At 47.2% G+C, this 14,474-nt stretch overlaps 1 protein-coding gene across 1 annotated transcript in view; it reads left to right on the top strand.

Moving 5' to 3' along the window:
• Positions 1–14,474, top strand: part of BRINP1 (BMP/retinoic acid inducible neural specific 1) — an 87,844-nt gene that overhangs the window by 30,033 nt on the left and 43,337 nt on the right. The window lies entirely within an intron of this gene.

Raw genomic sequence — 14,474 nt, 5'->3', positions numbered from 1 at the left:
TGGTGTGTAGGAGCCTTGGCTGTGTGCTGCCTACCACGGATCTTTGAGGATTTATCTCCATGTATAAGTTGGACTTGGCCCAAGAACTGTGATCTTGATTAAAAAAAACTGCAGAGAGTTAAAAAAAACCCTACAGAGAATAGGCAGAATTTGGATTTTATTTTGCCTTCTAGGTTTTTTAAGCCTTAGTTGTTGCTTGTTTCAAACTCTACTTGCCAGCTGTGCTATCTAGAACCACCCTTTTCCCTCCTCATTTTAATCTGAAAAGCTGGGGTGCTCACATGAACGCCCTATTGAAGCAGCAAGCACTTTGGAGTGAAGGGGAATAAGCCAGCAAGTGTCAGGAGATTTGTGCTGAAACCCAAAGAGACTGAAAAACTCTCCCAGCCACGTGTGCATTTACATAATTATATGGTCCTGTTGTGCTTCAGAAAGACACTTGCAAACACAGCCATGCAAAGTGGTGGGCAGGGAAATGCTGGTGAGCAGCCCGTGGCACATGGAGCCATGGACACGGGGAGGAGGGAATCACAGGGAATTACAGGGAATCACCTGTGTGCAGGGAGTGATGTCCCATGGGCACAGGGTCAGAGGCAGAGTAACAGAGATTCGTGAGGCATCAGCTCTGTGTGGGGATGAAGAATGATTTGTTCTTGTCCTGCAGCCTCCAGGGAGTGCAGAACCCCCTCCCCTTGCAGCAGCAAGGGCAGGTTAAAAATATTGTCCTGGCTTGTCCTCTCCAAAACAGCTCAGGGGGAAGACAGCCCCAAAACCTAAAAGCTGTGTTGCTTTGCTTCCACTGGTGAGGTCTCAGTGTCTGTGCACAGAGTGGCAGAGAAAATGCCTTTCCCCAAAAGCCTTTTTCCCTGGCTGTGCTCTGCCCAGCTCCCCTCCTGCCCTGCCTGCCAACACACACCGTGACCCAGCCTGCAGATCCCTGCCCTGCTCCTCGCCTCTGGCACTGGCTCTGCCCTTTGCTAAAGAGCTGTGCAGCCCAGGATGCCACCACGGAGTCTGCAGGGGCTGGGGGCAGAGAGACACACGATGGATGTGTTCAGACATAGCTACGAACTGTCACTGTGGGTCAGGCCACAGATCCATCAAGCCTGGGATCCTGTCTCTCAGCATCACGGAGAAACGGGTCTGGAAGGACCTTGAGAGGTCATTTAATCTGTGCTTTTCCCCAAGGCAGACTCAGACATACCTGTGTCACGTCTGACAGAGGTTTGTGGGGAACCTGGAAGGTCTCGTGTGATGGAGGATTCACACCCTGAGCAGGCAGCCTGTGCCATGGCTGTGCCTCCTCCACTTTTATAAAGGAGCCAAAATCTTGTTTGCATCCTGTGATTTGTTGTCAGGGGGTAAGGAAAAATTCCCTTTTGGTTTGTAGGAAACTAATATGAACTTGAAGTCTTACCTCAGTTCAGGATGAACTTTATGTATGGGAAGTGGAAAGGGATCTGTTTTCTCTGTTTCTGCTAGGTGTTGTTAAACCATTTATGGAAGACACGTGGAGCAGGTGGAGAACACAACACCTTCCTCCCAGCATGGGAGAAAACAGACATCAGCATTCTGGGTGCATGGCAGGCATCTGAGAGTGGTCTTGCAGATAATGACCATGCTGGGAAAAGTCACCATTCCCAAAAAAACCCTGGGAATAAGACAAAAATCCAGTGGAAGTAGTTAGGGAGAGAGTTTAGAGAGGACTGCAAGGGTCCTCACGGCAGCAGGGCACAGGGCATCTCATGGCCAAACACCACACACAGGAGGGAGCTGAGTGCTTGGGGAGGGCCACTCATGTGTGGTGCTTGGAGCTGCAGGGAGCTGAGCACCTTGGAAATACAGGGCTGGAACAAACCTGGTCAGCTGAGGAAGAGGGGAAAGCCTCACGTGCTGCAGCAGAGCAGATGGAATGATCAGGTGGGAGTCTGGCTGGATGCTGGAGGGCTGTTTGTTTTTAATATCTGGCCCTGTTGGCAGAACTGGTCACTTAAAAACTGAGCCCATGCATTTTTAAAGGGATATCAGACTCAGCCTGGCTATGGAGAATTAGTGGAGCCACAGCCAATTCTCGCAGTTAAGAGCTAGACTGTGCACACACTCTCCCAGAACATTCCGTTTTACTGAAACCCACAGGGGTAAAATCTCATTTTGTGGGCTCCTTAAATTGACTCCGAGAATCTGTAAAGCTGTTGGGATTTTGTCAACTGTTTAATTCCAACATAGAAGCCTCTTTCCTACCAAAAGATGGCTCTCAATTGCTCTTTGCACTAGACTAGCCCAAGGGAGGCACATATCCTGCATTAAGGATATCAATCCTTTCCTTAGAAAAGCAGCTGATATGGAGCATGGGAATTTTCTGTGCAATATTCTCCTTCAATGCCCCTTCCATACTTTTTTAGGTTGGCTGGTTTTTAGTTTGTTGCTCTGTCAGGCAGTTCCTTGGGGCACGTGTGATTTTGCTGAGTGAGGTTTGGCCTGACCCCTGCTCTTCTGCCAAGGCTGATGGCAGCAGATCTCAAACCAGCCACAGTGACCAAGGGTTTGGGGAGGGTGTGAAATCAGGCCAGAGGACCTCACCCATCCCTAATGGAAACAGTGTTGGCTGTTTAGTGGTGATTTCCCTGGTGTCCTGCTGTGTGGGAACATGGACACATCACATTAGGGCCGTGTCACTTACACTGGAAAACTACAAGCCAAAGCAACTGGTGGTGCTAAGAGCAGCATAAGGCAAAATGCACGATTTTATCCTTTTGCAGGTGATGCTAAAAAGGAAGCAACATAAAATCATGGAGGAGTCCTCCTTCTATCACTACTGGAGTCCAGAGCTTGTCAGCAGCAAGCACAGAGCCTGTTGAGTGAGCAGGGCTACTTTATATTCTGCATGAGCAGAATTGCTGTAGAACCTCAGAGCTGATGATATCTTTCATAGGAAGCCTGGATCCAGGTCTGGCATCCTAGAATAAACAGACAGTTCACTGTTACAACCCCCAAAGTCTTGTTACCTCTTTCCATGCATTTCATTTCAGTGGATTTTAGGTCTCTTCTTGTAAAACTCAGATCACTGATTTTCCTGGTACCCTCAGTCAAGTCTTACACCTTGCATGTGGCATTAGGAGGAAGGCAGGCAAAGGGGGAGATGTTTTCTATTAAATCATGAACAGTAGGAGTGGATACAATTGCATTAGGGAAGCACATTAGTCAGCATTGATTCATACTAATAAGGGTGGTTTAGGGGGGCCTCTGGCAGGAAAATGCTGCTTTGATCATTATCTGTGCACACTGGTGCTAATGCAGATAGGATGGCAGATGCTGAGAGTGGTTTGTGGGATGTCTGAATATTCATTATCACCATCCTTGTTGTTATTCCTAGTCATGAGAGCCTGGGGTACGAGGTACTGCAGGAAGGCTGGAGAACAGATGAAGCTCAGCTTGGCTTTGGGACTGGGGTCCTGCTCAGACCAGAAAACATCCCCGTTACCACTGAACAGTTAACAGCTTCAGCCCACTGCTTTGAAGTATGTTGTCATGTTGTCCTTTTTTTTTTCCCTCTTCTCTCAGAAGTTATTTAGCTATAAGGCAAAGCAAAAAGTGGGCTGAGCACTGGAATGCTCCATGCAAATTGCCAGGCAGAGGCACTGACAGGAATTTCCCTGATGATGCTGCTCAGCTGAAGCAAGTTCTAGAAAAAACAAAAAACAAAACAACAACCAAACAAAAACCCCAAAACAACAACCAACAACAAAAAACCCAAACAAACAAAAAACCAAACAACAACAACAACAAAAATCTTTCCTTAAAATAAAAATAAAAGGCTTTGTTCAGTGTCAGAGGTGGGAGGCAAAGAGGGACAAGGTGAGATGGGCTCATCCAGCTGAGCAGAGGCTGCCACTGCCAGTTCTATGGAAAACAGGGACAGGACACAGAGCCTTGGGAAGGGGAGCCCACAGGTAGAGTGGCAGTGAGGTGACACAGGCAGGATCTGGATTTTTGCCCCAGGCTCGTGCTGTGGCTGTGGATGAGCTCATTTCTGCGTGCCCCAATTCCCTCCCCACCCCCGAGAAGGGGAGATGAGGAGATGACAGCACTTGCCTGCTCTGCATTGCTGGGCAGACTTAATTAAAAGCTGCAAGATGTTTGGACATAAGGGACAACAGCAGTATAAAATGGATGATCACACGGGGCTGCAAGTGGAATGTGCATGTGTGAGAAGAAATGCGTATTTTCCATGCGTGGGAGTTTAATTCCATTTTCTGAAATGACAGTGGGGACAGGGAAGTCTGGCTCTCAGTGTAAGAGAGCAGGGGAACCCTGGGTGTAAAAAGGAGATCTGCTCACCTTGTAACTTCTCCTGCAGTGGGACCAGTTAGAGGCTGCCTAATTTCATGAAAGCTGCAAATAGAGAATCCTTCTGAGACCTCTGTCAGGTCTGCCTAAAATACACCAGCAGATTCAAAACCTCGTGGCACCAAAGCAGCCAGCCCTGCCCATCCCTCCCTCTGCAGAGTGACAGGACAGAGCCAGTTGCTCACCTACACTTGGTACAGCAAGGTCCCTGATAGTTAAAAAGGAAAAGGAGCTCCTGAGACATGAAAGGTTGGGAGTAACTGGCTGCACAAGCTGGACAGAAATTGGTTGGGATGCTGTCTGGGGAAAAAAGCTGATTTTTTTTTTTTCCTCCCAAAATGTTTCCTCAGGAGAAGAGTGCAGGTCTAGGACAAGTCGGTGGAGAGGTGAGAGGTGTCTCCATCCTTGGTGGCTTTCAGGGCTTGGCTGGACAAAGCCTCAGCTGAGGTGCTCAAGAGCTGCTTCAAGTGGGAGGCTGCATTAGGGACCCCCATGGTCCCATCTAACCAACATTTGTGTTATTTCCCTCTTTCTCCAATTCAGAGTGGACACTAAACTGTGTGCTCGTAAAGGGATTTGCACTGGGTAATGCATTCAGCCACACTAGAGATTTTTATTTAGTCCTAGAAAACCCACAAATCTGAGCAGCTACGTGCTCCCTAAATGTGTCACTCCCTCAGTGAAGAGGAAGAGGAGGATCCTGAAGCCAGCATCTTTGCTGTGCACATAGCACAGGCTACAACAGACTTAGAAATGCATATGCTGTTCTGCTGCTTGAATTTTCCCTTAGAGGGAAAAAAAAATAGAGGAGGAAAAAAGATTGGTCTCACAAAACTGTCTCACAAAGCTTTCAAAGTTTTATGGCACCACAAATTAAAAACAATGAGCCAGATTCTCTGTGACATAAATACGTGGAACTGTTGACTTCAAGGTAAATTCACCAATTTATTGGCTGGAGGATGTGTTCCAGCACACCCAGCACTGCCCAGTGCACACACAGCCCCAGGGTTTGTAAGACTGCCTGTCCTGGCTGGGAGGAGAACGAGCTTTTATAATTTCTGAGCAAAAGCAAAATGTGACTCTCACATCAGGCACTGGGCTTGGCCAAGCTGGTCAGTGATTGTGAGGGTTCTGTGGCTGGTTTTATATCAGAGTCACAGATCACAGAATTGTTTTGGCTGGGAAAGTCTTCCAAGATCGAGTCCAACCTGTGCCTGCTGCCCACCTTGTCCCCAGCCCAGAGTCCTGAGTGCCACCTCCAGCCCTTCCTTGGACACCTGCAGGGATGGACACTCCAAACCTCCCAGGGCAGCCCCTACCAAGGCCTGAGCACCTCTTCCATAAAAAAATTCTTCCTGATGTCCTCCCCTGGGACAGCTTGAGGTCATTTCCTCTTGTCACTTGTTACTCCTGTCAGGGAGCTGTAGAGAGCAAGAAAGTCCCCCCTGAGCCTCCTTTTCTTCAGGCTAAAGCTGACTCCAACCTACAGAAGTTTGGCCTTTCCTGACTGGAACTTCCAGGCAGATTTCATGCAAACCTGTGGTTTCCACAGCTAAGGAACTCACCTGGCAGAAAAACAGTCTGACAGGTAAAAACAAAAAAGAAAAGGAAATTTTAAAAAAGTTAAATTTTAACGAGATAATTTTCTTGTCTCATTCATTCTGTGGTCAGGGGATAGCAGAGGGACAGGATTGTGCAGATGGAGGCAGGAAGGTGACAAAGGGGACAAGTGAGGCTGCTCTTTCCTGCAGCAATGTGCATTAAAGTTCTTTTAAAGTGGTTGTGAGGTTGTTTTGGTTGTGCTAAGTTCTGGCACAGACAGAATCTATAAGAGCTGCTTCCATCATCTTTTCTGGCCCTTCTTCTCTCCATTCCTCATTGGCTGTTTTTGCTGTCTCTTTATTGCATTGAATTTAATCTACTGGTCACTAGAGCAGTACAAAGAATTGATTTTGTGGTTCACTGGTTGTACAGAACAAAAATAATATTAAAAATGGGTTGATATGAAATGGATGTTTGTTCAACTTTTCAGTAAAATGAAAAAATTGAAACATTTCATTTCAGGCTCAGTGAAAGTTTTAAGCCTTGCTGTTTATTTTCACTTTATTAATCCAGTGTTTTGAGGGTTTTTTTTGCAATTTTTAAGGCACTAAAGTTCATCTCAAGACATGAAGTCAAGTAGTGCCACTTCAAAAATGTCAAAAGAGGAACATTTTGATTTTGAGTATATTGTGTTTAGCTGTTTGTTCTTCAGTTTGAATTTGCAAGGAGTTTTTATAACCTTGAGTTAGGGAAAGACTGAAAGAAAAAAAACAGACTGTCCTTGTTCACCCTGTGACTTTGAAATCTTGAAATTCCCTGGGGTCCAGCTTTGATTTTCTCTGGGTTCAGCATCTTAGGGTAAAGAAAAAACCCAATAATAATTTCCCCAGTATGGCTGCAGGATGAACAGCAGGAATGCAGCTGTGCCTGGGAAGGCTCCTGGTGCTTCCCAAAACCAGGCTGGGTGCTGGCACCCGGGTGCTGTGACAGTGACAAACTGCTCGCCACGGCTGCACTCACAGATCCTCTCTCACACAGCCTGGCAGGTTTTCAGTCCTGTTCCACTTGACTGGATGTCTGAAGCATCCACGAAAGCACCGCGAATGTTCTTCTCAAACAGCATTAAGGTGATGCTTAGCTCAGGGATGAATTGATGGGCACCGTTAGGCCTTTTAATCTTTGCTTAGGGTTTTTTAGTTGTGCTGAAGTTCTGCTGACAAGGTTTTCTTATTAGGGTTTTATGCTACGTGTTTAAAGGGGACATCAGCTTTTTTGTTTTTCAGTCACAGGCAAGTGTTTTTTAGGAGACACAGCACGGCAATTGAAGGACAGAGAGAGCTGAGATGAAAGGAGATTCTTTTCTCCATGTGGGATGAGCAATGGAAATCCATCCAGGCAAAAATACAGAATCTCCCTAGTTTATATTATGCCTGTACACGAGTGATGTACATTGGTTTGTAATCAGTGCATGCCGTGTAAATAAATGTGTGTAAACCCAAACCTGAAATCCATTTCCATAGTGCATGTAAACAATGAAGCCTCCTAGTGTTGCCTTCAATGTAAATGCTCATCTAAAAATGACATTACTACACGTTTATGCAACTTTCCGAAAGCCACAATTTTCATTCCTGTCTCAGCATCTCTAAAAGCAGTTGGCAAACAGGAACCAGTGATGGGCATGAACCAGACAATTCCATCACACAGCATCTCCTTCAGCCCCAGCCTTCATTCTTCATGCAGTGCAGGGACTGCTGCTGTTACATCCCCTGCATAATGCAGCTCCCTGCATATGTGCAGCTTTCCGTGCATTTGCATAAGCAGAATAAAGGCAGGAGCAGGGGCTAGCAGGGAATGGCTGGGGCTGAGCTGTGCAGAGCTTTGTCCTGGGGTGTCTGAGCAGGCACAGAGCTTGGCCCTGGCCAGGCTGGAGGAGCAGCTGCTCTGGCTGCCTTTGGATTTGGATGGCGATGGCTTGGGAACATCCCTGGCCGTTGCTGCCAGAGGCAGCTGCGAGGCTTGACAGAAGGACACAACTCTCCTTCTCTTTGATATTCTTGGGAACAGAGGGCAAGAGGAAGGAAAGGTGGCACCAGCCTTTGATATGCCTGGAGCTGCTGAAATACGGGAGCAGGAAATCTGTCCAGGCTCGGGAAGGGCAGCCCTGCATCCGAAGGCGGCAGCGCACGCCCAGCCATGGGGACGGTGTGGAGACAGAGTTGATAGGTTCACATTCTGATGAGGCTCCTGTGGTCAGGACATGCCAGTTGCTCTGGAGAAAAGCACTCCTGTGAGCTGTGTGCCTGGAAAGGCAGATCAGTGCCTGCCTGCCCTGCCTGCTGATCCAGGGAAGCTCTTAGGTGGATTGGCCAAGCGCTAGCACAGATCTCCAGAACTGCATTTTCCAGCAGGAAAATTCCCCTTCTCCATCCATAAAAAAATATTTTGATCCTCCTCCCAGTGAATCCCAGCAGCAGCACAGAAATATTTTAGTCACTGAACCTTTCCAAAGAGATCTGCATCCTGCTGGGCTTGGACAAGGATGTCCACATCCTGTCCCTTCAGAGACCTCCTGCATGGTGGGGGAGTGTTCCCCTCCACATGTCAAGTGGAGGCTGTGCCCAGCAGGGCTGCTTCCAGCATGCTGTGACAGAAATGACTCTGCACATTCATCTCAGATTCCTCCAGAGCAGCAGACCATGGTCCAGTAGCTTGGGAACATATTTTAAAAGCTAACAAGGCAAAGAGAAGTTTTCCTTTCACTATCTTTCTTTAAAAAATATATTTAACTGTTTTTTAAATTATTTTTAATAATCTTATTAATTCTGTTTTCAAACCAGGCAGATGCTTATTTCAGCAGAGAAGCTATTACATTAAAATAAAAAAGTCATCCTGTAAGATAGACAGAATAATTTTGTTCTGGCACAAGTAGCACTGGTGGAAGGCACTGTAGGGTTTTTTCTTTTTATTTCTGGATCCCTCCAATGTTTCCCTTGGGTTCCAGAATGAATATTTTTTTCTTCCCTTTCTTTTTTGCTGATTGCTACCCACCAGGCTCTGTAAATGGAACAAGAAGTGTCCACCAGGACAGCTGGAGCCATCCAGGCAGCTTTCCTGGGCTAAGCTGCTAGGAGCAGGTACAGAACCCAAGGACACAAAGAAAGCCTGGAATCAGCTTTGCCTGCAGCAGAGTTTGGGCCAGCCCTTTGTGGCAGGATCTCTGCAGGCAGTGTGATATCAAACATTCCTGTGCAGAGCCAGCACTTCCTTTGTGCCGCTGCCCACGTGCGCCCGGGAAGGAGCTGACACAGCACCCAGGTGTCCTGGCACAACCCAGCTTCCCTCAGGAGAGCTCTGGGCAGGTGAGACCTGCTCTGCTCCAAGGCACGGGGCCGATGGATGCAGCATTTGGCTGCCAGGGGTGTGCACCAGGGCTCTGTTTGCTGGTGGCCAAGCCTGGGAGCTCTTGGGACCAAACCCCTTTCACACCTGCAGCTCTTCACCCTTCAGCACTGGCATGGTGACCACAAAGTCTTTACAGGAAGCTGCTGTGAGGTTTCCTTCACTGTGGAATTATTTTTTTCCAGGTCAAATACATCCCATCAAGTGAAAACCATGGAGAGAGGGAGGAGAGGAGATGGGTAGGGATGGTGTTTACACCCACCCAGCTCTCTGGGATGAGGCACTGCAGGGCAGGCTGCTGGCAGCTGCTGCCTCCCTCCCCCTCCTCCTCCTCCTCCTCCTCCTCTTCCTCCTCCTTCTCCCTCCCTGCCAGGCTCCTCACAGCTGCCTGGCTCTGGAACACTATTCCAAGAAGACAGAGGTGCTCCCCATCCCCACGCTCTGTGGCTGGGAAAGCCTCTGAGCTGCTCCAGCACCTGCCTGAGAGGGAGCCTTGGGGTCTGGCAGTGGCAGCTGCCAGCAGGGCCAGGCTGGGGCTTCCAGAGGGGTGGGATCCTCTAAAGGATCTGTGAGGCTTCTAAATCAAAGTCCTGCTGACAACATAGAGCACTAAATGCCTGCCTGGGGATCTGCTCCTACAGTCATGTGACGACATCAGAATTTAAGCTTTAATTAAGAAATGAGTGCAGGCAGGGAGGGAAGAGCCTCTAGTCCTTATGGCTACAAAAGAAAGCTTGGAAACATGACCTGAGTGCAACCAACATCTGCTTTAATGTGCAGATAGCTCCCAGCAGAGGGGTGAGCAGCCGGGAGAGGAAGCCATTCCATCAAATCCTCAATCAGGTCAAGCCAGCTTGTGCTTCTGCTTGCAATGAAAGAACTTTTTCAGAGAGAGATTCCAGAAAGCTGTGCTATGACAGAATTAAATGGAATTGTGGAAGCCTAGAATGGCTGGGGTTGGAAGGGACCTTAAAGATCATCTAATCCTGACGCCCTGCCATGGGCAGGAATGCCACCCATGAGATCAAGGTGCTCAGGGCTGTCCTGCAGCTTTTCTGGGCCAGGTTTCACACAAGTTTCACAGGAATAATGTCTGGAGGTGTGAGAGTTGCCTAACTGAACCTGCCAATGGTGCACAGCACTTTTTAGGCAGCAGCAGGGAAATCCTCTGCTCTGGGATTGAGGCAGGAGGTGTTTTGCCTCCTGGAGTTCCTTAGCCCAAATTGAAGGGACACCTTTAATGTCCCATTTTATCAACACCTGCTGGCCCAAACCCCTACATTGTGCTTTCTCCTGCCTTCAGTTTCAGCAAGGGTAGGGAACTACCAGGCATTCTAGAGGCCGGTTAAGGACAAGCCTCTGGATGCTCTCCATCTCCCAGGGACACACAAGGCTTGTTGAAGGAGAACCCCATTTGATGGCTGCGCTCTCACTGGGGTCTGCAGGCCCCCAAATGCCTGATATTGCAACAACCTCTCATTCCCCTGAGTGAGTGTCATGGAAAAGCTGCTGGAAGAGTTCCCCTGTTACTTACAGCTGGGACCAGTTCAGGACTCTGACTCAGTGAAGCGTCCTGACACTTGGAGCTTGTCATTCCTGCAATAAAAGTGTCTCTTGGCAAGCTGCAAAGACAGGTTTCATGGGCTGGTAGTGACTGGCAGCTCTGCTGCAGCGTGGGCTGGGTTTGAGTGCTGATTTGAGATCTGAACATCACAGAGCACTCGGGGCATTCAGGCTGGATGAGGATGCACTGACCAGTGAGGGACACTTCCACCCCATGGCAGCCTGCAGGTGGGAGAAGCTGTGTTATCTCAGGAGAGCAAAGCTTGTGCATCCCTGCAAAATTGCTTTCATAATCCATGCATCCCTTAAAGGTGTTTTTCACTGTCCATGCACCCCTTAAAGGTATTTTCACTGTCCATGCACCCCTGAAAGGTGTTTTCATAGCCCATGCACTCCCACCCAACCTCACTTTGCTTTCCCTCCCCTTTCTCTCATACTGGTTATTTCCTTTACAGCAAAGGCAAACCTGCCCAGTGAGTATTCAGCATTAAAAATGTCAGTGTTACCTTCCAGCTCTTGAGTGAAAACCCCAGAAAGAACATTAGTTTTAACTCCCCTCAAATGTCTGGGGCTGTCCCTGGGGAGTGCAGGTGCACAGCCAGGGTTAGGCTAATCAGAGAGCTCGGCACACAGGGCAAAGCGTGTGTTGCATGGTTAAGGGCAAGGAGGAAATATGGGAATAAGACAAGAAGTTTTTTAGCTTCATCTCTGATTAAAGCAAAATGAATAGTCCCACACTCCTTGTTCTCCTTGTTTTCCTTCCCCTGTGTTCCACCCCTTCTCCCCCATTCATGTGCAGACTGTGAAAGTGTCAGATTCCCCCCTCCCACCCATAAAAGACTCCTCTCTGTTCCTTGGGAGTATTTGATATTTGGAGTCTGTGCTGTACTGTTCAGCAGCGAGTGTTGCCAAGTCACATGATGAACTGTATCTCAAGACTATTTAATGTCTCTTCAAAGCCCACACTTTCAGAGTCCTGTGATTATGTAAATGTCTCAACTCAATTTTTAAAGTAAGTTTACGGCCCTCATAATTGCAGAGGAAAACTTGATAATACGACTCCTACATACTCAGAAAGCAGAAGGGAAAAAAAAAGAAGAAAAAAAAACCCTGAAGTTTATCAGATTTTAAAAGTCTCATGAATTTTAAAACCAATCTCTTAATTCTTTTTTTGAGCTTGACTCATGATTTTCAAACTGTCACCAGTGTGGCTGTAGGGATTGTAAGGCTGGTTTGTTATCTTATTAGGTAACTTACAGAAAATATCCGAGCTCATGGAGACTCAGAGATGGAGTATTGCATTTCAGTGCTCATCTGGAGACAAAGGTGTCTTTTCTTCTGTGGAGTTGCTGAGGATCTCCTCTTAATTCAGGTCTCCAGTCACTACTGCAGCATAAATATTTCCCCAAATTATATTAATGTTAATCATATGAATGAGAATAGCCATAATATTGATCTTCATAATACTTAGGTTATTAAATTTGAGTTTGAAGGTAGTTTTGTGGTGCAATTCATAATAGCAAATCTCCTCAGCATGCATAAGCAGGGAGACCAGGCCACAGAGCAATAGCACTGCAAACCCAGAGAGAAATATATTCCAGAATCTTCCATCCTAACACGGGATTACACAGGGAGCAAGCACTTGTGGCTACGTTAGCAATGCCACAGCTGAAGTTTTGCTAATGGTTTGATGACCTCAGATGAACTGGATTGATCTGAAAGAAGCCTCTGAATGTTGAAATGAATTGTGCCAATATTTCTATGGGCATATGCACCACTCATGGGCTCTTTATTCATCACAGAATCACAGAATGCTTTGGGTTGGAAGAGATCTTAAAGAAAACAAACAGTTCCAGCCCCTGCCATGGGCAGGGACACCTTCCACTGTCCCAGGCTGCTCCAAGCTCCATCCAGCCTGGCCTTGGGCACTTCCAGGAGTGTGGCATCCACAGCAATACGCCTGGAATGTCTGCAGACACAGGAGCAGGGATGCTGGTGTGGTGAGATGAAGAGGGATCTCCACTTGCCTTCCCCATGCAGGTTTGCTCAGGCTCTGTCATTCTGTTTAGGAGCCACACACACTGAGGGGTGGGGAGCTGACAGAGCCAACAGGGCTCTGCTGGTCACTCAGAAATGACTCCGTGCCCACGGAACCACTGATGTTTGAGGTGCACACAGCTGTTGAGGTGTCTGCAGCATCTTGCACAGCCCACAGTGGATTAAATGAAATCTAAGAATGCTTCCCTGTGAAATGACTCTGTCATGTAATGAGGGACAGAAATGTAATGAGGGACAGAAATTACCAGCTCTTCCAGCACGTAAAAAGAAGAGGAACCAAGAGTGTGCAAGAGGCTGAATGCTACTATATAATAAGCTTACAGGATAATTGCCAACTGTACTTGGACTTAATTTTCTCCTGCAGAAGAGTCATAAAAATAAGTTTATTGTTTTCACTCCGGGGAACTGAGATATTTGGATCAGGTCTTTAAAAAAGACAGTATTTTATCTCCCCCTTGAACATATCAGCTCTGTTGGTGACCATCTCCTGCAAAATTGTGAGAGAGCATCCAAAGGGAAAGATCTCCTATGCACAGTGGCAGCCTGTGAGCTGGCACAGAAATATCTCAGCTCCCTGTCAAGGTCTTGCAAGTGTTTGTAAGACTGAAGTAGGATTTTCACTCATAGTCTTAGGGACTGCGCACTGAAAGAGGAGCAGAACTGATGAAAATCTACGAGGGTGGAGGGAAACAAATAACAGAATGGAAAAGTCTTTGTATTTTAGGTGCAATAAAATTGTCTCGGTGAGCTAGAAAAATATTTTCTCCACAGTAAGGTTTTGTCAAAATGCTTTATTTTGTTAGCAGAAGAGTGTTTCAGGCTGATGAATTGGGTTCAACATATTTTTGATATCCTATCTGCTCTGGTCACCAGTGACTATGGTGAGAGCAAGAGATCTAAGAAAAGAGCTATTTTGACAAAATTGTGTCTAGTGAAAACATTACAAGCTGTTCCAGATTCTTCCAACATGGAACAAAGCCAGATTCTGCAGGCCTGAAAGCAGCTACCGAAAGGAATCCTCTCCTGGGCAGCTCCAGCCACAGCTGAAGCTGGAGCTCTCCCAAACGTGAGCGATTTAAGCTTTGTCTGGAGACACAGAACTGGAGCCCTTACCAATTACAGATGAGTTATCCTCAGGTGCCACGGGGAGAGTGCACAGGGACTGAGCAGTAAAGGATTAGCCAGAGCACACAGAAATATGGAGCAACTCACTACTACCTCCTATTGTGCTTGTGCCAGTGGAAATCCTTCTCAGAATGGCATATTTTATTCAATTTTTAAGAGCTCTCAATTTTTCATTGAGGAAGGGAAGCTGGAAGAGCCTCTGATCCGTAATCAATCAGCCCACCCTCACAGGAAAGCTCCGAGGAAGAGCTCTTGCTCTTTGGTCCTTTATCTTCTCTGAGAACTCACAGAAATTGTATTTCTGAATGGGATTGGGAGTGAGGGAGAGGGAAAAGCACAGGCAGGGCAATCCTCCACTAAATCTCACAGACCTCGGGCCTGTAGTAAATATCCTGTGGTAACTAACCCTAGGGACAGCATCCCAAACAACGTTTCTCCAG

Source organism: Motacilla alba, chromosome 17 (genome assembly GCF_015832195.1).
Source record: "Motacilla alba alba isolate MOTALB_02 chromosome 17, Motacilla_alba_V1.0_pri, whole genome shotgun sequence".
NCBI classification, from domain to species: Eukaryota; Metazoa; Chordata; class Aves; order Passeriformes; family Motacillidae; genus Motacilla; species Motacilla alba.
Note: the sequence above shows the minus strand (reverse complement) of the source record. Positions and strands in the feature narration are given on the sequence as shown.